General features: G+C 42.7%; 1 pseudogene across 1 annotated transcript; it reads left to right on the forward strand.

Moving 5' to 3' along the window:
* Positions 1 to 374: 374 nt before the first annotated feature.
* On the forward strand, positions 375 to 13,618 carry LOC308174739 (myosin heavy chain, fast skeletal muscle-like; annotated as a pseudogene). The gene is made up of 32 exons: positions 375 to 581; positions 889 to 1,032; positions 1,196 to 1,352; positions 1,472 to 1,499; positions 1,676 to 1,769; positions 1,980 to 2,090; positions 2,165 to 2,228; positions 2,317 to 2,415; positions 2,680 to 2,783; positions 3,072 to 3,210; positions 3,596 to 3,714; positions 4,158 to 4,307; positions 4,406 to 4,576; positions 5,401 to 5,704; positions 6,179 to 6,243; positions 6,359 to 6,446; positions 6,582 to 6,699; positions 6,842 to 6,965; positions 7,356 to 7,492; positions 7,767 to 8,022; positions 8,199 to 8,441; positions 8,783 to 8,959; positions 9,239 to 9,384; positions 9,620 to 9,710; positions 10,023 to 10,412; positions 10,528 to 10,654; positions 10,921 to 11,039; positions 11,202 to 11,398; positions 11,800 to 11,983; positions 12,154 to 12,319; positions 12,833 to 12,957; positions 13,426 to 13,618. The product of its transcript is annotated as a myosin heavy chain, fast skeletal muscle-like (transcript).
* The last annotated feature ends 8,965 nt before the right edge of the window (positions 13,619 to 22,583 follow it).

Here is a 22,583-nt window from a genome sequence, read left to right on the forward strand (position 1 = left end):
GAACATCAACAACGATCAAAAACTGTCCAAAACGGTGGTTATGAAATAACGCTCAAATAATGCCTGAGACTCCATACTTATTAAAGAAAAAATGCTTCAGTGTCCCAATAATTATTGAACTCTGTATTCACCCCTTATATCATTCTTGTTTAATTCCTCTTTCAGCTGACTGTCGTTGTAGGACGTTGGGTTACCAGAAAGATACAATTTCATCTGGGTGGGGAAAAGAAGGTGAGACATGGTTTGAGTATTCACATTATTAGAATACATTCTGTTAAATATACTGCCTCTAACTCTGTTGACTGGGGAGGGGTTAGTAGTACAGACTCAAACATGTTTGTTTTTTATTCTTTCTTTCCTAGTGAGCCGCCACCATGAGTACGGATGCGGAGATGGCCATTTATGGCGCAGCTGCCATATACCTTCGTAAGCCAGAGAGGGAGAGGATCGAAGCTCAGAGCAAACCCTTTGATGCTAAGAACTCCTGCTATGTGACTGACAAGAAGGAACTGTACCTCAAGGGTCTAGTTGTTGCCAGGGATGGGGCAAAAATATCTGTGAAAATTCTGGACACTCAGGAGGTAAGACTATAACCAAACTGCAGCTTCCATAAGCAGGATAAACCTTTCAACACAAATAGTTGAAAAACAAATAAAATAGAATCTTTTAGGAATAGGAATTTTTATTTTTTACTTAATTTCCCCTTTAATAGTCAAGTACAGTGGAGCATAGCACAACACTGGTATTGACAAACAAATCGATTTCATGGATTATGCTTGTAACAACAATGAAAAACAAATTAAATGATAAATATTCTATTTGTTTATCAGTAAAAAGTTATCCATATAGTGTTGATTTGAGTATTATCTAAATATCTCACTGTTTCAGACTAAAGAATTCAAAGAAGAAGACATCTTGCAAATAAATCCCCCAAAGTATGACAAGATTGAGGACATGGCCATGATGACCTACCTGAATGAAGCCTCTGTGCTGTATAACCTCAAAGAGCGTTACGCAGCATGGATGATCTACGTAAGAGACACATACACATCAGTGAACACCAGAAACCTTGCATGCATGGGCAAACGCATAAAACAAAATCATACAGTACAACAGTGTATTCAAACATACCTAAACTTCCACATTCCAGCTAATCTGATTTGGCTAATTCCCATATTTGATCCACTCTATCCAGACCTACTCTGGGCTCTTCTGCGCCACGGTGAACCCCTACAAGTGGCTCCCCGTGTACGACCAGTCATGTGTGAACGCCTACAGAGGGAAGAAGCGTATGGAGGCTCCACCCCATATCTTCTCTGTCTCTGACAACGCCTTTCAGTTCATGATGGTTGGTAAGTAGACTCATGGATGGATGGATAGTTAGATGTGTGACTTTATGATGATGCCTTGAATGCAATAATGTACCAAAATCCAATGAATGGGTATGAACAATATGTTTCGTTGCTTGCAGATAGAGAGAATCAGTCCGTCCTGATTACGTAAGTTGTTCACTAAGATCTGACTTTTCAAAAAGTGATTTTTAAAAAGTGAAATTCTTTGTATCAATGATTTGTGATTAACTGAGTGAGAATATTTGAGAATATTAACTTGGTTATGAAACAAAAGTTGAAGCAATGGCTAACCCTAAACCCCTCTTTCTATATCTATAAACCAGTGGAGAATCCGGTGCAGGAAAGACTGTCAACACCAAGCGTGTCATCCAGTACTTTGCCACCATTGCTGTGGCTGGCCCGAAGAAGGAGGGAGCAGTAGTTGGGAGTGGTAAAATAAAGGTCTGTTTTGCTTGTGTGTCACAATTTAGAGTAAATTGAGGGGGAATTATTGAAAACACATCACATTTCAGTCAAATATTTTTCATGAGGTCTGTACCTCACTACATCCACCTTATCAGCTAAACGGAACAGATGTTGTTGAAAGAAAAATGAAATAAGAGAGATTTTCAGTTACTAACGCTTTAGCAACTTTGTCTCATTCAGGGGTCTCTTGAGGATCAGATCATTGCAGCTAACCCCCTGCTGGAGGCTTACGGTAATGCCAAGACTGTGAGGAATGACAACTCATCTCGCTTTGTAAGTATGAGGGAAACACTTTGGCAGTTGTCGTTTTTTGATGACTGATTTCTAACTGCCTTGCACTACTGTAGGGTAAATTCATCAGGATTCACTTCGCTACGACCGGCAAACTGGCTAGTGCTGACATTGAGACCTGTAAGTTAGTATTAGTCTTTTCTCCATACTTATTCTACAAAAACGTTTTGCAATACTTTACATTTGCCTCTCCTGTGCTCACTATCAGATCTGCTGGAGAAGTCCAGGGTGGCTTTCCAGCTTCCTGATGAGAGGGGTTACCACATCTTCTACCAGATGATGACCAACCACAAACCTGAGATAGTTGGTACGCCAAAGCAGAGATCTGGGAAAACTAGCTCCCTGCTGTGAAAGTGAATACCCATACAGTAGCTGCTGCACTAAGTAGAGTCAGAGATGGTATAAGAATTAGCCTTTGATTGAGTTGTTGAAATATGCCTGGCAGGGGGAATTGGTAAAACAATCCACTGATTATTGAGCACATCTGTCATTGAGTAAATTATGTATTGAGTACAATATATATCTACATGCATTTAATTTAACAGACAACTTAATTCTCTGTTCTCCACAGAAATGTGCCTCATCACCACCAACCCCTACGATTTCCCCATGATCAGCCAGGGGCAGATCACTGTGGCCAGCATCGACGACACGGTAGAGCTGGACGCCACAGATGTGAGTCACACGAAGGGTTTCTCTTTGTATCAATGATTTGTTTTGTACAACACTGGAGTACCCAGTGTTAATGACTCCTCTTATAGGGGTGCATACGGCATCCACAAGAGTGTCCTGTGTAACATTGTTAAAATCCTATTCTGCTGCTAGTCTACTAGAGGAATAGAGAGGTCTGACATTTCCATCCATTGTGCTAGATTTAGAGCGTACAGAGCCGTACTCAGAGTGAGTTTGTCTTCAATTCCTCACTGTTTTCTTCCCATCTAACATTAAATCCCTCTCTTTCAGGACGCCATTGACATCCTGGGCTTCGTCGGTGATGAGAAAGCATACATCTACAAACTGACAGGTGCTGTCATGCAACATGGCAACATGCATTTCAAGCAGAAGCAGCGTGAGGAGCAGGCCGAGCCAGACGGCACAGAGGGTGAGTTCCACCTCTGGTCCCAAACATGGAAAAAAAATACATTTAGAAGTTGTTCCTCATGAAACATCAGAATAGCTCACTCAGGCCAGAGACAATATTTAGACTATATTTAAATGTAAACTTATTTGAAATAGTACAACATACATGCAGAAGCATTTGAGTGTGCAGGCCCACTTTTGTAAGTGACCCACTTAGCACAAAAAATGGGCCAAACATTGTATACATACATACACGCAGTGTGTGTGTGTGTATATATATATATATATATCTCCCTGGTATTCTGTTAATGCCAGGCTGATTGAGCGACTGAGTATCTGTGTCATTAGGCACAAACAATCTTGTATGGCACTGTCCTTGAGTCTGTTGTTTCTCCTTCTCATTCCAGTGGCTGATAAAATATCGTACCTCCTGGGCCTGAACTCAGCTGACTTGCTTAAAGCTTTGTGCTACCCCAGAGTGAAGGTCGGCAATGAGTATGTGACCAAGGGACAGACAGTGCCTCAGGTAAGGCATACATTTTTCTTCTCTCTCAATAATTCTTTAAATAATGATCCTTCTTTTAACATTTCTTTTTTGCCATATTGTTCTTATTGTGAACGATCTTGAAAAACATTTGGTTTTATAGTGCTTGCATGTAAGTGCAATCCTGTGGTTCAACAATGATGACAAATCATTAAAACACAAATACCCAAATCAATCAATCAATCAGTCAGTCAAAACCAATATCAATCTCACAGAAACAACACAGAAAAATAAAGACAAACAAACAGCACCCCTCCCTCTCCCACAAGTATATGCAGTCACAACACTTATCGTTTCTCTGATTCAGTGCCCTAATCCTTTAACCCTAAAAAACCCTCTAATGTCCATATCACCCTCCACCTGCATCACCTAAACTACACATGGTCATGATCTGATGTATTAACTCAAAGTATAACTTTTTACAGGTGAATAATTCTGTGATGGCTCTGGCTAAATCCATCTATGAGAGGATGTTCTTGTGGATGGTCATCCGTATCAACGAACAGTTGGACACCAAGCAGGCAAGGCAGTACTACATAGGGGTGCTCGACATTGCCGGTTTTGAGATCTTTGATGTGAGTATACTGTCAGGACGAGAAAATAACTTGAAATTATTAAAGATTACAGCCATGTATGACGACAAGATGCCTTTATTTTGAAATTCAATCACCAGTACAACAGCATGGAGCAGCTGTGTATTAACTTCACCAATGAGAAACTGCAACAGTTCTTCAACCACACCATGTTCGTCCTGGAGCAAGAGGAGTACAAGAAGGAGGGAATCGTCTGGGCGTTCATTGACTTCGGCATGGACTTGGCTGCCTGCATTGAGCTTATTGAGAAGGTAAGCAGCCTGTGAGGGTAATACTAATTATCAGTGTCAAAAGCAAACTTAATAGAGGTAGGTGTTTTGAGACTACTGTAAGATGTCCTCATTGTGGTACAACGCATCTTGGTGTTAGTAACTCAACATGTTAAAAATGTTTTAAAATGATTGACATGCAACCAACTGGTCAGTCAATTATTGGAATTTGGTATTGTTTGCTCTAGGCACAGGATCAGCCATAGTCGGTGCCCCCGCTTAATAGCCCTCCACGACATCCATGAAGTATCTGCCTCCATACAGAACAAATGTAACAAATGTAACAAAAGGAACGGTTCACTACAGAGCAACGGTGGCATGGAATTCATTGCCAAGCTTTTCAGTTTCAAATAATAACAAAAGTTGCTTTAACAAAACATTAAAGATGTATCTGTTTACATATGGGATACCCTGAAAACAATTAAGTGTTTCTCACTGGTGAATTGAGCTATCTTGTGATCCCAAAGGTAAAGAGAGTTATGTTTTTGTCCCTCCACTTTTCTTTCTGTATTCTTTTTCTTTATTTCGTTATGAAGTTGTCTTCAACTAAAAAGTAAATAATAGAGCTACTGTATGTATGTATGTATGTAACGGAAGTGTATTGTCTGTATTGTGTTTAAGATGACATGTTTTTGGAATGTATGGTATGAGGACCCCAGGAAGAATAGCTACTGCATATTTGCTGTATCTAATGGTGGATCTAAACAAACAAACAAACAAACATGTCATCATATAACGGTGACTGTTGAAGTAAAGAACATGCAAATATGAACATACTAATTTAATTCACAACTATTTTTGCACAGCCATTGGGCATCTTCTCCATCCTTGAAGAGGAGTGCATGTTCCCCAAGGCTTCAGACACAACCTTCAAGGACAAGCTGAACAACACCCATCTGGGCAAAACCAAGGCGTTTGAGAAGCCCAAGCCTGCCAAGGGCAAGGCTGAGGCCCACTTCTCCCTGGTGCACTATGCTGGCACTGTGGACTACAACATCACTGGCTGGCTGGACAAGAACAAGGACCCCCTGAATGACTCTGTGGTGCAGCTCTACCAGAAGTCCTCAGTCAAACTGCTACCTGTCCTTTATCCTCAACCTCCACCTGAAGGTAACATTTGCATTATGTATAAAGCATTATAACAAAGCATTAGTGTGATAATTAGCATTAAGCCAGCAGACACTACATGATTTCAGCCACAAATTTAAACGTGGGTCATCAGCAGTGAACCTTGAACTGCACACTGTGAGTTGGTCAACGACGTGAAGCGAAGACGCAATCACGTCCAATTTAAATTCGAACATGTTTAAACACGAAATCCGAAATGTTTGGGGGCTCCTTTCTACTCGTGCAGTGAGGGGTGCTACAGAGCGATATAAGAAAGTCAACCAATGGGAATCCAGGATTCTGTAAACAATGGCAACACACAAGTGCAGTTTGGGATCAAAAGTTAAAGATTGGCTACAATATAATTGTGTTAACTATTATGTGAAGAGCGCCATTTCTACTTCAAAGAACAAACATTGAAGGGAGTCTTTTAGAGATTTCTATCATTTTCTAACACTGTTTTACTCTTTGAAAAAGATACCACAAAGAAAGGAGGCAAGAAGAAGGGAGGTTCCATGCAGACTGTGTCCTCCCAGTTCAGGGTGAGATTTTGATAGTCCGGCCTAACACGGTGTCTACTGAAATGACTATGTTTTGAAAAAGTATAAATTAAGTCTGAGCTATTGTGAGAGCTCTATGGTTTGTAACCCCACACAGGAGAACTTGCAGAAGCTGATGACCAACTTGAGGAGCACCCACCCTCACTTTGTGCGCTGCCTGATCCCCAACGAGTCAAAGACTCCAGGTACAACACAGAGAGATTACAGACTAAGCCCATGATTAAAGTACTTATCATTACTATCCTTGAGTCTATAAAATATACATTGCATGCAATTGTACAGGTTTATTTAGGGGTTAAGATGCATTTTGTGTTTTCCAGGTCTGATGGAGAACTTCCTGGTTATCCATCAGCTGAGGTGTAACGGTGTTCTGGAAGGTATCAGGATCTGCAGAAAGGGCTTCCCCAGCAGAATCCTCTATGCTGACTTCAAGCAGAGGTAGAGTACACACACAAACACACACACACACATACACACACACACACACACACACACACACACACACACACACACACAGTGCCCTTTCTTGAAAAAATAGGCAACAGCTTTGAGACTAATATATTTAACTCTCCCCATACAGGTACAAAGTACTGAATGCCGGTGTCATCCCTGAGGGTCAGTTCATGGACAACAAGAAGGCTTCTGAGAAGCTGCTTGGGTCGATTGATGTTCCACAGGACGAGTACAAGTTTGGACACACCAAGGTCAGGGTTCAAATTCACCCATGGAAATGGTACCACATAACAGGACAAAAACATTAAAAGAGATGCTACGGGATGTAGTAGTAGTAGTGTCCCAAAGGTACCCGAACATGAAGGTGAAAATATTGCTGGTACAAAATATTACTACTGAATTATTACGTGACTGAATGAGGTAAAGCAGTGATAGATTATATTGCCCACACTGGAACATTTACAAAGTTGTAAGAACGCAGGCTTAAGACAGCTTTAATTCCTTTTTGAGTGCTTTGTGTTTGAGTGGTATGTCTATAGCTAATCTGTTCCATACCATTAGCAATCTGTTCTTCAAAATCTCATGGTATATGAATGTCAATGTCTAGCTCCTCCATTTGACATGTGTTTATCTGTGCTAAGGTGTTCTTCAAAGCTGGTCTGCTGGGTGTCTTGGAAGAGATGCGAGATGAGAAGCTGGCAAATTTGGTAACCATGACTCAAGCTCTCTGCCGCGCATACCTGATGAGGAGGGAGTTTGTAAAGATGATGGAGAGGAGGTATGGGATGGAAGATAATCTCTCTAGCACTATGTATTAACCACCTATATGTGATGCATTATGAATGCACTTACAGGAAATTATATAATCATATCATAATGTAGCCTGAGTTACTTTGCCTTGTACAGTACCAGTCAAAGGTTTGGACACACTTTCCAATAATGGGAAAGTCTGTCCAAACTTTTAACTGGTACTGTAACTTTGTTATCATTGAGCTGTTCAAAAGCATAAAACTCACTACACCACAATTGCCTTCCTCCTTGCCGTCAACCAGAGAGTCCGTCTACACCATCCAGTACAACATCCGCTCATTCATGAATGTCAAACATTGGCCATGGATGAAGGTCTACTACAAGATTAAGCCCCTGCTGCAGAGCGCTGAGACAGAGAAGGAGCTGGCCAGCATGAAGGACGACTTTGAGAAGTGCAAAGTTGCCCTGACTAAGGCAGAGGCCCGTAAGAAGGAGCTGGAGGAGAAGATGGTATCCCTCTTGCAGGAGAAGAATGACCTTGCCCTCCAAGTTGCAAATGTGAGTGAGCGACCAGGGCGGGCGGGCACACACACACACACACACACACACACACACACAGACACATTTTTCATATATTTGTATTGATTTGCTGTGTACCCTTGGACGAGAATCAGTTTATAGCTGCATACACTGAGTTTTGAAGCCGTTCGCTTTTTCATCCCTTCTGAAACTAGGAAGGAGACAGTCTGAATGATGCTGAGGAGAGGTGTGAGGGGCTCATCAAGAGCAAGATCCAGCTGGAGGCCAAACTCAAAGAGACGACCGAGAGGCTGGAAGATGAGGAGGAGATCAATGCTGAGTTGACAGCCAAGAAGAGGAAGCTGGAGGATGAGTGTTCTGAGTTGAAGAAAGACATTGATGACCTGGAGCTAACTCTGGCCAAAGTGGAGAAGGAGAAACACGCCACTGAAAACAAGGTCTCATAACACATGCAAACTACAATCTGATCAAACTGTCAATGTCAAACAATCAATGAACCCAACCATAGCAAAAACAATAACTAAATCCAAGTGATGAAACGAGAAGACATTAAATAGGAGTTCAGAGCAGAGCTCAGCAGCAAAGTACCCCCCTCATTCATAGCATATTCTGGACTCTTCATTCTATATTTGATATAAATTCATTGTATACACTGCTGTGTAGAGGATCACTTTTAGTATATGGTAACATTTGCAAGTTACATTAAATGCAATTTAAACTGCATTTCCCTTAGTGAGATGAAGTGATAAAAGACTGTCTATGTTGTGGCTGTTTTCAGGTTAAAAACCTGACTGAGGAAATGGCGTCTCAGGATGAGGCTGTTGCAAAGCTCAGCAAGGAGAAGAAAGCCCTCCAAGAGGCCCACCAGCAGACACTGGATGACCTGCAGGCAGAGGAGGACAAAGTCAACACTCTGACCAAGGCTAAGACCAAGCTGGAACAGCAAGTGGATGATGTGAGTGGGCAAAATAAATAAAGCTAGTATCAACCAAGATTGTAATAGAAGAGAAAAGCTCATTGTTTTCCATAAGTTAAAACACACAAGAACATGCAATAGTCCATAAGGTTGCAATTATTAGATGGCTGTTATATTATGAAAGCCAAGGTTAGTCATTTACTTCAAGCAATCATCAGGAACCTCAAAGGCATTACTTTATTCATCTAGTTTACTTTCATCAATAACATTGTTGTTCATTATTTAGATTTTGATGACAAATATGTGTTTATCTTCTAGCTTGAGGGTTCGCTGGAGCAAGAGAAGAAGCTCCGTATGGACCTGGAGAGAACTAAGAGAAAGATGGAGGGAGATTTGAAACTGGCCCAGGAGTCCATAATGGACCTGGAGAATGACAAGCAGCAGTCTGATGAGAAGATCAAAAAGTAAACACAAACAAATGACTAAAAAGTTGTATTTGATATAAATTGAACATTCATTTTGCTTTACATCGTTGCAGTAGTCAGAATCATCATTCTGTTGAAACAAAACAAAAACAACTTTTTATTGAATTCGTAAATAGACAAATCGGAAAAGATGTCTTTATATATCAAAGTGAACGGTATGATAGACTTTCCATGTACACTATCAAACTGCAATCAATGTGTTTGTGTTCTTTAGGAAGGACTTCGAGACCGCCCAGCTTCTCAGCAAGATTGAGGATGAACAGTCTCTGGGTGCTCAGAATCAGAAGAAGATCAAGGAACTCCAGGTACAGAACAGGACCGTCTGATGGCTCAGTTGGCTGTACAGTGTCTAACGACACTACAGTTAACATTGCCAGGATCACGATGGGAAACAGTGATCAATTCATCCTCCTATTAGCACTGTCTTGGTTTGCAATGGTTCACCTGATTTAAGCATGATGCTTAAACACCATACAGTGCATTCTGTATATTAACTGGAAGTTGCTTTTGATAAACACATCTTAATAATAAGATAATCATTTGTTAACAATTATTTTGTGAGCTCCATTGCTTTGATTGTGACAACTCAACTCTCTGTATGTGTCTCCCTATTGTAGGCCCGTATTGAGGAGCTGGAAGAGGAGATCGAGGCTGAGCGTGCTGCCAGGGCTAAGGTGGAGAAGCAGAGGGCCGATCTTTCCAGGGAACTTGAGGAGATCAGTGAGAGGCTGGAGGAGGCCGGAGGTGCTACCGCTTCTCAGATAGAGATGAACAAGAAGCGTGAGGCCGAGTTTCAGAAACTGAGACGCGACCTAGAGGAGTCCACCCTGCAGCACGAGGCCACAGCCTCCGCTCTGAGGAAGAAGCAGGCAGACAGCGTGGCAGAGCTCGGGGAGCAGATCGACAACCTGCAGCGCGTCAAGCAGAAGCTGGAGAAGGAGAAGAGCGAATACAAGATGGAGATTGATGACCTCTCCAGCAACATGGAGGCCGTCGCTAAGTCTAAGGTCAGTAGCAATGTTTGGATGGAGCAGCATGTGGGGGTCAATTCAAGTAAAAGTGGAAAAAAGGACAGCTTGGCACAAGATAATCATGTAATAATGGGTTATGTTTCACAACCAGGGCAATCTGGAGAAGATGTGCCGTACTGTTGAGGATCAGCTAAGCGAGATCAAGACTAAGAATGATGAGAATGTGCGCCAGGTCAATGACATGAGCGGACAGAGGGCCAGACTCCTGACTGAGAACGGTACCAATGATACTCCACATCCTGTAGAAGTTCATGTAGTATCAGCTTACCCACCCCGAATCCTACCCATGAACATTACTTAACAAACTGATCATGAATCAAACTTGACACAAATTAGAATAGCATTGGCAAGATAAAAAAAATGCTATTACTATACAGAAAATTTATATATCCTATAAACTCAGAAATATAACTGACCTTACTCCAACAACAATGAACATTAACCACCATTACACCCCATTAACAAGATGCTCTGTTCCCCACAGGTGAGTTTGGTCGCCAGCTTGAGGAGAAGGAGGCCCTTGTGTCCCAGCTGACCAGAGGCAAACAGGCCTTCACCCAGCAGATTGAGGAGCTGAAGAGACATGTTGAGGAGGAGGTCAAGGTAAGGAACTCAAAATAGAAACCAACGAACACATAGTTTGAATGACAGCGTCATGTTGACAGTGATTGTACTTTCTTTCTCTCTACTCCCTTCTACCTCTTTCTTTCTCTCTACTCCCTTCCACCTCTATTTGTCCCTCACCTCTTCTATTTCTCTCTCTAGGCTAAGAACGCACTGGCCCACGGTGTCCAGTCTGCCCGCCATGACTGTGACCTCCTGAGGGAGCAGTTTGAGGAGGAGCAGGAGGCCAAGGCAGAGCTGCAACGCGGCATGTCCAAGGCCAACAGTGAGGTGGCTCAGTGGAGGACCAAGTACGAGACTGATGCCGTCCAGCGCACTGAGGAGCTGGAGGAGGCCAAGTGAGTCACACACAACACCCTTATTCACCAGGGTTGGGGGATATGTCATTTCTATTCTGTTCATGCTGGAGATGAGTTGACACATTTTAATCATCTAAATTAATCCTAAATAGAAATGTAGTTATTTCCCAGATATATATATTTCAAGGAAGCCAAGTGAGTAACACAACAGCAAAAACAGTCTATCCCGCTTTTTGATGCAGGTTGACAAAGAAAGGAAACCAGAAGTAGAAATGTAGAAGCTCCTGAGCAGGGCTTCTTAAAGTTAAATTATCATCAGAACGCCACATCTGAGTTACTGTACACTGTTTCTCCCATCACCTGTAACAGCCAGATATACAGACATTCTCTGACACAGTCCCTCAGAGGTGAAGCTTTATAATCCCTCATCTGTCTAACAGGAAGAAGCTGGCTCAGCGTCTGCAGGAGGCAGAGGAGACAATCGAGGCGACCAACTCAAAGTGTGCCTCTCTGGAGAAGACCAAGCAGAGGCTGCAGGGAGAGGTGGAGGACCTCATGATTGACGTGGAGAGAGCCAACGCTCTTGCTGCTAACCTCGACAAGAAACAGAGGAACTTTGACAAGGTGTGCAATAACTACAAATCAAATCAAATATTTTTTTATTCATTCTAGCACCATATCGACTAATAGGGTGTATTGTTAAGTTATATTTCTCATTACAAAAGCCACATCAATTAGCTAACAGACAGGTAAAAGAAGAAAGCTAAATATTACAATCACATTTATTTCCCTAGGTCTTGGCAGAGTGGAAGCAGAAGTTTGAGGAGGGCCAGGCAGAGCTGGAAGGAGCTCTGAAAGAGGCTCGTTCTCTGAGCACAGAGCTCTTCAAAATGAAGAACTCCTATGAGGAGGCTTTGGATCAGCTGGAGACTCTGAAGAGAGAGAACAAGAACCTGCAACGTGAGTCAAACACCAGTACCGGTAGTTTTATTTGGCTCATGACACATGTCTTATTTCATCAAGCTACGTATTCTTCACAATGTTCAAATTGTCTAAAACCTTTGCAGACCCTAAGCTTTGCCACAGAACAAACATTTAAATCACACTCACTCTCCACTTTTAAATCCCACCTCAAAACCTACCTGTTCTCCCATGCATAAAACCTCCCATACCCCTAACCATCTCCCCTAACCCTGCTAACCCCCCTCCCGCCCGGACATTGCTGCATTACTGTGTTCCCTGTTCGTAAACTCTGTGTTCTATGTGCTCATGTTATCTGTTGCTTGTTCTTTTTGTGTTTTCTGTTTTTCCCATATTGTCAGCGTCTTTGAAAAGTGCTATATAAATATAATGAATTATTATTATTATTATTATTAAATGTATTCTAGTCATAATTCAATATGAAGTTCAGTGTGTTCCAATGATCAAAGAACATCTCCCTGTTCTGAATCACGTCTGTATTTCTGTTTGCAGAGGAGATCTCTGACTTGACTGAGCAGATCGGTGAAACTGGCAAGAGCATCCATGAGATGGAGAAGGCCAAGAAGACTGTGGAGACAGAGAAGTCTGAGATCCAGACTGCGCTTGAGGAGGCTGAGGTAGAAACGAATGCAGTTTAATCCTGTTCCTTTGCAACATATAGGGCCGGTTTCACAGACAAGGCTTAAGCCTAGTCCTGGACTAAATCACACTTTCAATGTAAAATCTCCATTGAAGATGCTTTTTAGTCCAGGATTAGGCTTAAGCCTTGTCTGTGAAACTGGCCCAAAATCTCCATTGAAGATGTTTTTTAGTCTAGGATTAGGCTTAAGCCTTGTCTGTGAAACCGGCCCATACTCATGTATACATATACCTTTCATTTAAGCTTTGCTTTTAAGCTTTTCTGTCCAGGTTAGTCTCATTGAGATAAAATTTCATTTTTCAGACCTGGCCCTCCTATCCTAAATAAACACATTTCCATTGCATACAATAGCAGGCCCCTTTCCAAGACAAGCCATAGTTAATAAGTGCCAGTCCACTACTCTCCCCCACAATCAACGTCTGTCAAATATTTTTGTTTTGTACAGGGTACACTGGAGCATGAGGAGGCCAAGATTCTGCGTGTGCAGCTGGAGCTAAACCAGATCAAGGGTGAAGTGGACAGGAAGCTGGCTGAGAAGGATGAGGAGATGGAGCAGATCAAGAGGAACAGCCAGAGGGTGACAGACTCCATGCAGAGCACCTTGGACTCAGAGGTGAGGAGCAGGAACGACGCCCTGAGGGTGAAGAAGAAGATGGAGGGAGACCTGAACGAGATGGAGGTCCAGCTGAGCCACGCCAACAGGCAGGCAGCTGAGTCCCAGAAGCAGCTGAGGAACGTCCAGGGACAGCTCAAGGTAAGGGGCTGGGAAGTCAGTCACTCAATGTCAACATTACCCCTAACCATGAATTTCAGATCAGATAATACAACCCAATCTTAACTATAAAAAATAAAATAATCTTGTATTGTATCAGGGGAAACTTCCTGGGTCTGGTGAACAAAAGTGAAAATGAAGAGAGGGTTTTGTCTATTTGTCAATAAAATAGAACACAGGAATAAAGTAGACTGGTGTATAAAAGAATAGAAGGGTTATCAGTGAACACAATGAATGCATCCCTTACCGATCCTATCCGCCTACACAAACACGTTTTAATACTCTACTATGTCTTTGTGAATCCCAGGATGCCCAATTGCACCTTGATGATGCTGTTCGCGCCGCAGAAGATTTGAAGGAGCAGGCAGCCATGATAGAGCGCAGGAACGGTCTGATGGTGGCTGAGATTGAGGAGCTCAGGGTTGCTCTGGAGCAGACAGAGAGAGGCCGCAAAGTGGCTGAGGGGGAGCTGGTGGATGCCAGCGAGCGTTTGGGACTGCTTAACTCCCAGGTATAGGTGATTTCTAGGCAGTCTCATCTTACCCACAGTGTGACTTTTGTATGCTTTCTTGAAATACAGTTCCAACTAATCATTGAGTTTCCTCATACAGAACACTAGCCTTCTGAACTCTAAGAAGAAGCTGGAGACTGACCTGGTTCAAGTGCAGGGAGAGGTGGACGACACTGTGCAGGAGGCCAGAAACGCAGAGGAGAAGGCAAAGAAGGCCATCACTGATGTAAGTCCCCATATTCAAAACAAAACAATACAATAAATGTTATTTGTCTCCAAAGTAGAGGTCTTTACAGATCAACCCGAACCCAAAAACTTGAGACCACGCTATATGACAGATTTAACGGAGCAGACCTGATAAACAGTTGCATATACAGTTGTCACCATCAATCCCAACTCATCAAAACTTGCACTACAGTCTAGGTGCCTCTGGCCATGTGTACCATCACACAAAGTGACAGCACATAATGAGAGAGAGTGATGGAATAAGAGATGGAGTAGGGTGAACACACGCACACATTTTGGCTATTTGTCACAATACCAACAATGCTAGAAGATATGTTCCACATCATAACATCACACATTTCAAAACCATCATGTATCATCATGTACATAATAATTAGTATTCGCACAGTGATGTTCATCATGTCGCATTCAATCATTCACTCCAACTTTATGGGTGCGTGCATCAATTACCTCTCCAAGCATCGGAGAGCACCCTGGCACACTGAGGAGGCCTTATTTACCGAGGTAGACAAAAACAGATAGTTAGGCTTCTTTCTGGTTGGAGTCGGAAATCCAGGGGTCCATTTTGAAACAGGTCCATGTCTTTTGACCCATAAAGACCTCTATGCCATGGTCCAATTGTAGTTGGGCTGAGCACAGGATCTGTGACCGTGTGTGTGAATAAAATTATTACATACACTACCTTTTCAGGCGGCCATGATGGCAGAGGAGCTAAAGAAGGAGCAGGACACCAGCTCTCACCTGGAGAGGATGAAGAAGAACCTGGAGGTCACAATCAAGGACCTGCAGCACCGTCTGGATGAGGCTGAGAACCTGGCCATGAAGGGTGGCAAGAAACAGCTCCAGAAACTGGAGTCCAGGGTAACTTTATAGAACTTATGGCATTCAATAAACCTTTGTTCACACAGTCTATCTATATTAGCTTAGTAGAATCAAACTCTACTTCTTTCCAATAACTCACCACTTATTTCACCACCTTAAACACACAGCTGTGTTCCCTCCATACAGGTGCGTGAGCTTGAGACTGAATTGGACGGCGAGCAGAAAAGGGGTGGAGACGCAATCAAGGGTGTCCGCAAGTACGAGCGCAGAGTCAAGGAGCTCACTTACCAGGTAAGGGTAACAGAAACACCATCAAACATCTTGGTACAGCACCGTAATGCAATTGAAATGGGCATTGACTTTCTTTGGTTTCTTTGACTTTCTCCCACAGACTGAGGAGGATAAGAAGAATGTTGGCAGACTTCAGGACCTGGTAGACAAGCTGCAGCTTAAAGTGAAGGCTTACAAGAGGCAGGCTGAGGAAGCGGTGAGTCACATACTACCAGTCAAATATTCTTACAGCATATAAGACACATTGTTTTGTTCATAGTCAACATACATGACCAAATTTGGTATCCACAATGAACATCGCAAGTAACTGTAAAGGAAATAATGTTTCTATATTACCATCACTATGGGCCGGTTTCAGAGACAAGGCTTAAGCCTAGTCCTGGACTAAATCACACTTTCAATGTAAAATCTCCATTGAAGATGTTTTTTAGTCTAAGATTAGGCTTAAGCCTTGTCTGTGAAACCGGCCCTATAAGAAATAAGTAAGTATACAATCAATATAACTAATATAATTTTGGTTAATTTGTTTTGACAACAGTGTAGGCTGAGTGTTATTGTCTCCCTCTCTCATTCTCTACCTCTCTTTCTCTCCCAGGAGGAACAAGCCAACTCCCACATGGGTAAACTGCGTAAGGTTCAGCATGAGATGGAGGAGGCAGAGGAGCGTGCTGACATCGCTGAGACCCAGGTCAACAAGCTCAGGGCTAAGAGCCGCGATTCTGGAAAGGTACAAAGCTGCTATCAAACCTATACCTGACTCCTGTCCAAATATGATATCATCACATCAGGTTCATTGTACACATAAGTCAATATAGGTGGGGGGAGGGGGAAAAACCTTATTTTCGGCATTACACAATGCATTAGAGTCCTCCTGTTAATGACAGATTAATACAAACCAAGCTTACATTCAAACTTAAACTCAAAGCTAAGCCCAGAGCCAAATAATTGCTTTTCCTAGTCTATTGTGTTCTTTGAAGTGATCACAGGTAAGAGGTTCATTCATATTTATCCATTATTTTCTTTCTCTCTTTTCACAGGCCAAAGAGGCTGAATAAACAAGACCACACCCTGTGGTGCACCAATTGTGAAAACATAAAATATGATTTTCATGGTGAAATTCTGAGCATTGATTAAAAATAATTTCCTTCGTGGCTTTGTGGTCGATTTTTTCTATTATTGTGGCACAAACAATGTTTGGGTTTCACGCCCTGTTCTCTCCACTATCCTCCAGCAGGCGGTACCAGAACATTTGGTCTCAGACCAACAGGTTCCAAGACAGCGTCTATCTCCAGACCATAATACTTTAGAACGGTCACCCCTAGCTGCCCAGCAGCACTACCTGCACTAGAGACTATTTGTGACAGCAGCTGGTGAAAGCTGGAACAAGTCAGCACCGACCAAATGTTCGGACTCTTATTCTGAAAAATCGTAGTTGAAAATCAATGACACACTCGCTAGTCAAACGAAAATATTGCAGTGCAATGGATACGGTGAGTACTCCCCATGACCACCTAGTTAGTGTAGAGTAGTGGGGATTAGTACAGTACACTGCAACTCATTATCGGACATTTATATTGGACAATATTTAAAGTTATTTCAATGTTGATTGACTAAGGGTGTCGTCTGCATAGCTGTGGTAGAAAAACCAAGCCAAGAGACTTGGTATAGAGCAGGGGTGGGCAAACTTTTAAAGGTTATTAACAGCCTACTATGAGCTGCCTCTCAACAGAGACTATCCAACACCAACAGAAGAGTGAATATAATACCAACAATACACAATAGCCTATATTATCAAGTAGCCTAATAACAGAGCTGTTGAATATATAATACCAACAATACACAATATATGATCAAGTCAACAGTCAAACAGAGAAATAAAACGGCCGTTGGCTTCAACTAAACGCGCTAATGACGCCCTTACCTTCGGTCAGCACACCTGCTAGCAGACCTGCTATATGGATCTAACTAACTACCTAACCTATGTGTTTAACTCCTCAACTTTCCTCAGCTTTGCCGTTGTCTTTCACGCCTCTCGTCGTCTCCCCCATGTCTGACAAACAGAAGTAGCCCCATAGTCTATTTACTGAAGGCTGAATGTTATTAAAAAGTTTCGTTTTTCATGACAGACGGAATAACTACGCTTGGACTGAGGTCTTATGAGAACAAGACACACGGGGAAGCGCGAGACACGGGGACACACGCGGGAAGCGCGAGAGTCAACGTCTTTTAACATAGGAGCCAACGGACCCACAGGTGGATCCGAAGTGATATAAAGAGTTTACCTCGATCAATTCTCTTCATCGATATCACATTTTTTTCACAACTTTGCATGCTATACGATGCCACAAATTTTTTTTCGAGACGGTAAACACGGCCTAAGTCACATCCAGTTTTCTCCAACTGGAGAATGTGTCATGTCCGGTTTCAACGCCGAATTTCCATACCATTGGTCGGCCAACCCCCAAAAAAATCAAAGATGGTGCTGTAGAATATTTTCTTTGTTTGGTGATTGTAAAAGATGAAAAAGGTCCTGAACAAAGTTTTAAGACTATTTATTCAAAAAAGGACAGGATCAGGTCATCAGGTTTACACAGGATACAAACAGGATCAGGTCGAGGTCCGCGCAACAAGAGAGACTGAGCTTTCTATGTCTTCAGGTTTTATACCGGTCCCTCAGCCAATCACATCACAGTATGTTCAATGCTTCTTGGCCAATCGTGATCCTTCCTTCTCGGCCTCTGCCCTAGTAAGGAGCGAATCGATTGGCCTATACCCTTGGGGGTGTGTGTGTGTGTGTGTGTGCGCATGTGCGACCATCGATCCCCAAATCTCCTTGCGACCATCTGTCCCTAAATGCCCTTGTAGGCCCCAAGACAGGTCAACCCTTTATACAGCTATATATCCGTGTTATGTGTGTTATATATGTGTAAAAATATACGTTATATATGTGTGTTATATGTGTAAAAATATACGTTATATATGTGTGTAAAAATATACGACACATCCCCCCTCGGACCACCCAGAGGGTGTTCCGAAACTAAATGATCACATAAACCAAAACAAAAACACAAACCTCACATATCGCAGCTAAGAAAATAAAAAAAAATAAAAAATAACAACAGACAGAAAAACCATATCAACACCTAACACAAGAAGCACAATAATACAGACCAACCCAGGATCAGTATTAAGAACCCAAAGATATCATGCAAAAAATAGAAACCAACCAATAATAAAAAGAATCTTGAAAATAACAATCACAATTAAACTAAATACAGTCCATCATGCACAAATTAATATAGAAACTTCCAACGACCGATGTTTTCTTTGTCCTTGAAGCGCCAGGGACAGAGGTTACTAGCACATGAACCCAGTTGGAGAACAGCCTTTACCGCTGTCTCAGATTGATATCCTTTCCCAGTCAAGAGCTTTTTCTTCGTTGCGCTAGGAACAGAACCTCTTTCCTATCTTTGCATAACCACCACATCACTTCTCAACTGACATCAATCACATGATATAGAAAGAACCAAACAGTAACCGAAGCAAATAATCACAAAACATCACTTAATAAACAAATCATCAAAGGAGGAAACAAAATCAGAAAGCAAAACAGAATCCAGCTTTTGCTCATCAGCTATGTTGGTCAACATTAAAGCATTAATAGGAACATCAGAAATACACTTTCCACAACATTTGATTAAAATACCAAGTAACATAATACAGATGATAATGACAACAAAAATAATAGCGACGGACCTGATCATATTACCAATACCTGAAAAAGCAGAATCAAAGAAATCTAACATATTCCAACCGTGTTCTTTATGTAAATCCTCTACACCCTTCTTGTTAGATTCATGAAAATCATACAAAGCGTTATCAGAATCCGAAATATAACTGCAGCATTCACCGCCTATCAAAGCACAAGTACCACCCTGACTGGCCAAAATAATGTCCAAAGCCATTCTATTTTGGAGAGCTACATTCTTAGTTTCAGTCAATTCAGTAGCCAGGGCAGATACTACAGCATCCGAAGCATTAATGTGTTTTTCAAGAACGGATGATAGGGCACTTAATTCAGTCTGAGAGTTGTAGACACCATAACTTGGGAATATTAGGCCAAAAAACTTCTGAGCGGTAGACAACGCCCTACGACTACGATGGGTTGCTTGTTTGTGAAGTACAGACATCTCCTCCCGAGTAACTTTCCTAATCAAAGGTATCAGATGAGCCAAATAACAAACACCCTCACTCGAAGCAGGAAGCTTAGAGAATGCATCATTCTCACACACAAGAAACACACCCTCCGGGAGTTGAAGCTCCTTACCAGGATACAAGAACATGACACCACCTATACAAGACGCGGCCCCTAGCTGACGAACCGCGCTGCTCTTGGGCCGAGATTGAATGTCAATACAGGTTGTAATATTTACGAGAGGCATGACTTTAAGCTGCGTGGTGCCTTTCTGCCGTCTGGTAGTATTGGTATCATGTAATTTCATTTGAGGCACCATAGCACAATCAACAACTTTACATTTCAATCCAGAAATAACAACTGAACCTCTCCACCGTGTAGAAGTCACACTCCCAGAACATGACAGATGAGGACTCAATGCAGTACCATTCAATTGAACGAACATAGCTTGGATAATATATATCTTCTTCGGACCTGTTGGTTGTGACAAATGTGTAAGCCTATCAATAATAACCTTCCCCACACCGCTAGGCCTATGGTGTTTGTTAACCGCTGCTGTCAGACGTTCCAACACACCAATATCCACACCTGCATAGGAAGAATTTAAAGGAACCAGAATCGTGCTGGGCTGACAAGAAGAGCTCTGGTTCTTGCCCTGTAAAACAAATGGGGCTAAACCCTGCCAATTATAATGAAGCCATTCTGCTTTAGTTAACGGTATGGGGAAAAACATAGGAGCAGACGCACTTACAGGGACCTGTTGACAAATCCAGCAATCAGAATAATTCATTTTTGAAGCAAAATCTTTCATGATACTAGTGGCAGAATTAGGGTGGGACCGTGTCCCCAGGTGATTAGAATCATACAACAAATAATCGTCAGTAGCGACTACAATCGCCTTCGTAGAAGCCTTTACAGCAACATTTTTAACCTTTCCTGGTAACACAACTGGAAAAATATATTCATGCACAAATTCCCTACAGTCCACCAAAAAGTCGTGTGGAAAGTCAGGAATGTTACTACAAACTTTGTCCTTGAAATTGTTGGATTTGTCAAACACCTGTTCACCGATATTACGTCTAGCACACCAATACGAGTTCACCTCATTGTCAACATTAGTTAATGTCACAAGTGTTGACATTAACTGTTGTGTAAGTGTAATATATTTGGCATCCAGTAAGTACCACTCAGCCGCTTCAGTCGAGGCATAGATCAAACAATCATCAACAGTACAACGTGAATGTGGGCAAATAAAAGCTCTACCTAATGTGATAAATCTTTTCTGACGTCCAGGCATAACAGTGTGTGAGTGAAGTGTAGCATTGTCCAAGGAAGTCAATGGGGTAGGAACACTAAGGGGTATATTAGTCTCTGAAACGGCATGGCTTGAGTTTCCTCCTAATTGGCCTTGGTGTTTTACGGGGTCTGTCTGGTTGGGGTGTATCACTGACGGGTCTGTGTCTCTCAATGGTACCTTGGTCCGGGCAGCCGCCCGGGTTGCTGACATCTCCGTCTGGAGCATTGTCAGGGTCGGAAGGGGTGACAACAGGGGCAACACCAGGCTTGGTAGAACCCCCAAGAAGGGTGTCGCAGTCACTGGATCCTTCACGGTCTCCATTGGCCCACTCATCTCTGGGCTGGACAGGGTCTGGGACGAGGCCCCCGGCATCATCTGCATCACGGCGCAGATACTCACCAACATCTTCGTCAGCCTGGATGTCCAAGCTGTGGACTTCCTCGTCCCCAGGGGTCTCCTCACCATCCTGCTGAGGTTCTCCCTCATCGTCCTCATTGGGTGCCTTGATGCAGTGATGAACGTGATACCAGGTGGGGGACCCCTTGATTTGGATGGCAGTCCCAGTGCACCGAACGACCTCGTATGGTCCTTCCCGTCGAGCCTCATGCCACTTCCGTCTGTAGACCTTCACGTATACTTTGTCACCCGGTTGCAACGCGTCCTTCCTCTCCTGTGCGTTCACCTCCTCTTCACGTTCCTGTTTGTGGAGCACATAAGAAGAGATACTCTTTTGCCGGTTAGTCATGTACTGTACATAGGCTTTCATGTCACTCTCCAAGAGAGCCAAACTTGGCCCTTTCCCACTGGTTCGTGCACAGGGAGCTGTCATTATTCTCCCCATAGCCAGTTCATGGGGAGTCAAGTGCAGCCCTCGAATCTCACTGGAACGACAGGCCATCAATGCAAGAGGGAGTCCTTCCACCCAATTAAGACCTGTATGCTTACAGACCTTAGAAAGACGGTTCTTAAGGACCCCGTTCATCCTCTCTACTATCCCCTGGCTTTGAGGTGAGTAAATACACCCAAATCTCTGCTTGATTCCCAACTTTTGTAGTATAAGCTTTACCGTCTTATCCACAAATTCCTTACCATTGTCTGACGATATCCTATCTGGAATTCCAAACCTAGGCATGAATTCCCTGCATAGGAACTTTGCTACAGACTGAGCATCCTTTCTTCGAGTGGGGCAAGCTTCTACCCATCTGCTGAACCTGTCTACTACAACTAGCATGTACCTGTATCCTGCAACAGGACGAATCATGTCCACATAGTCAATCACCAAATGTTTCATTGGCCCGTTTGGGGTAGGGATATGCCCAGTTCCCACTGGTATTCCAGGTCTGATATTGTTCTTCAAACAGACCACACATTGACCAAGGATATGGTCTATTTGTTCCAACAAATATGGAGCCCAAAAACCATATTCCTTGGTGATCTTGCGTCTTACCTCCCCCCTGGACACATGTGCT

Source organism: Nansenia antarctica (assembly GCF_963989245.1).
Source record: "Nansenia antarctica genome assembly, chromosome: 20".
NCBI lineage: Eukaryota > Metazoa > Chordata > Actinopteri > Argentiniformes > Microstomatidae > Nansenia > Nansenia antarctica.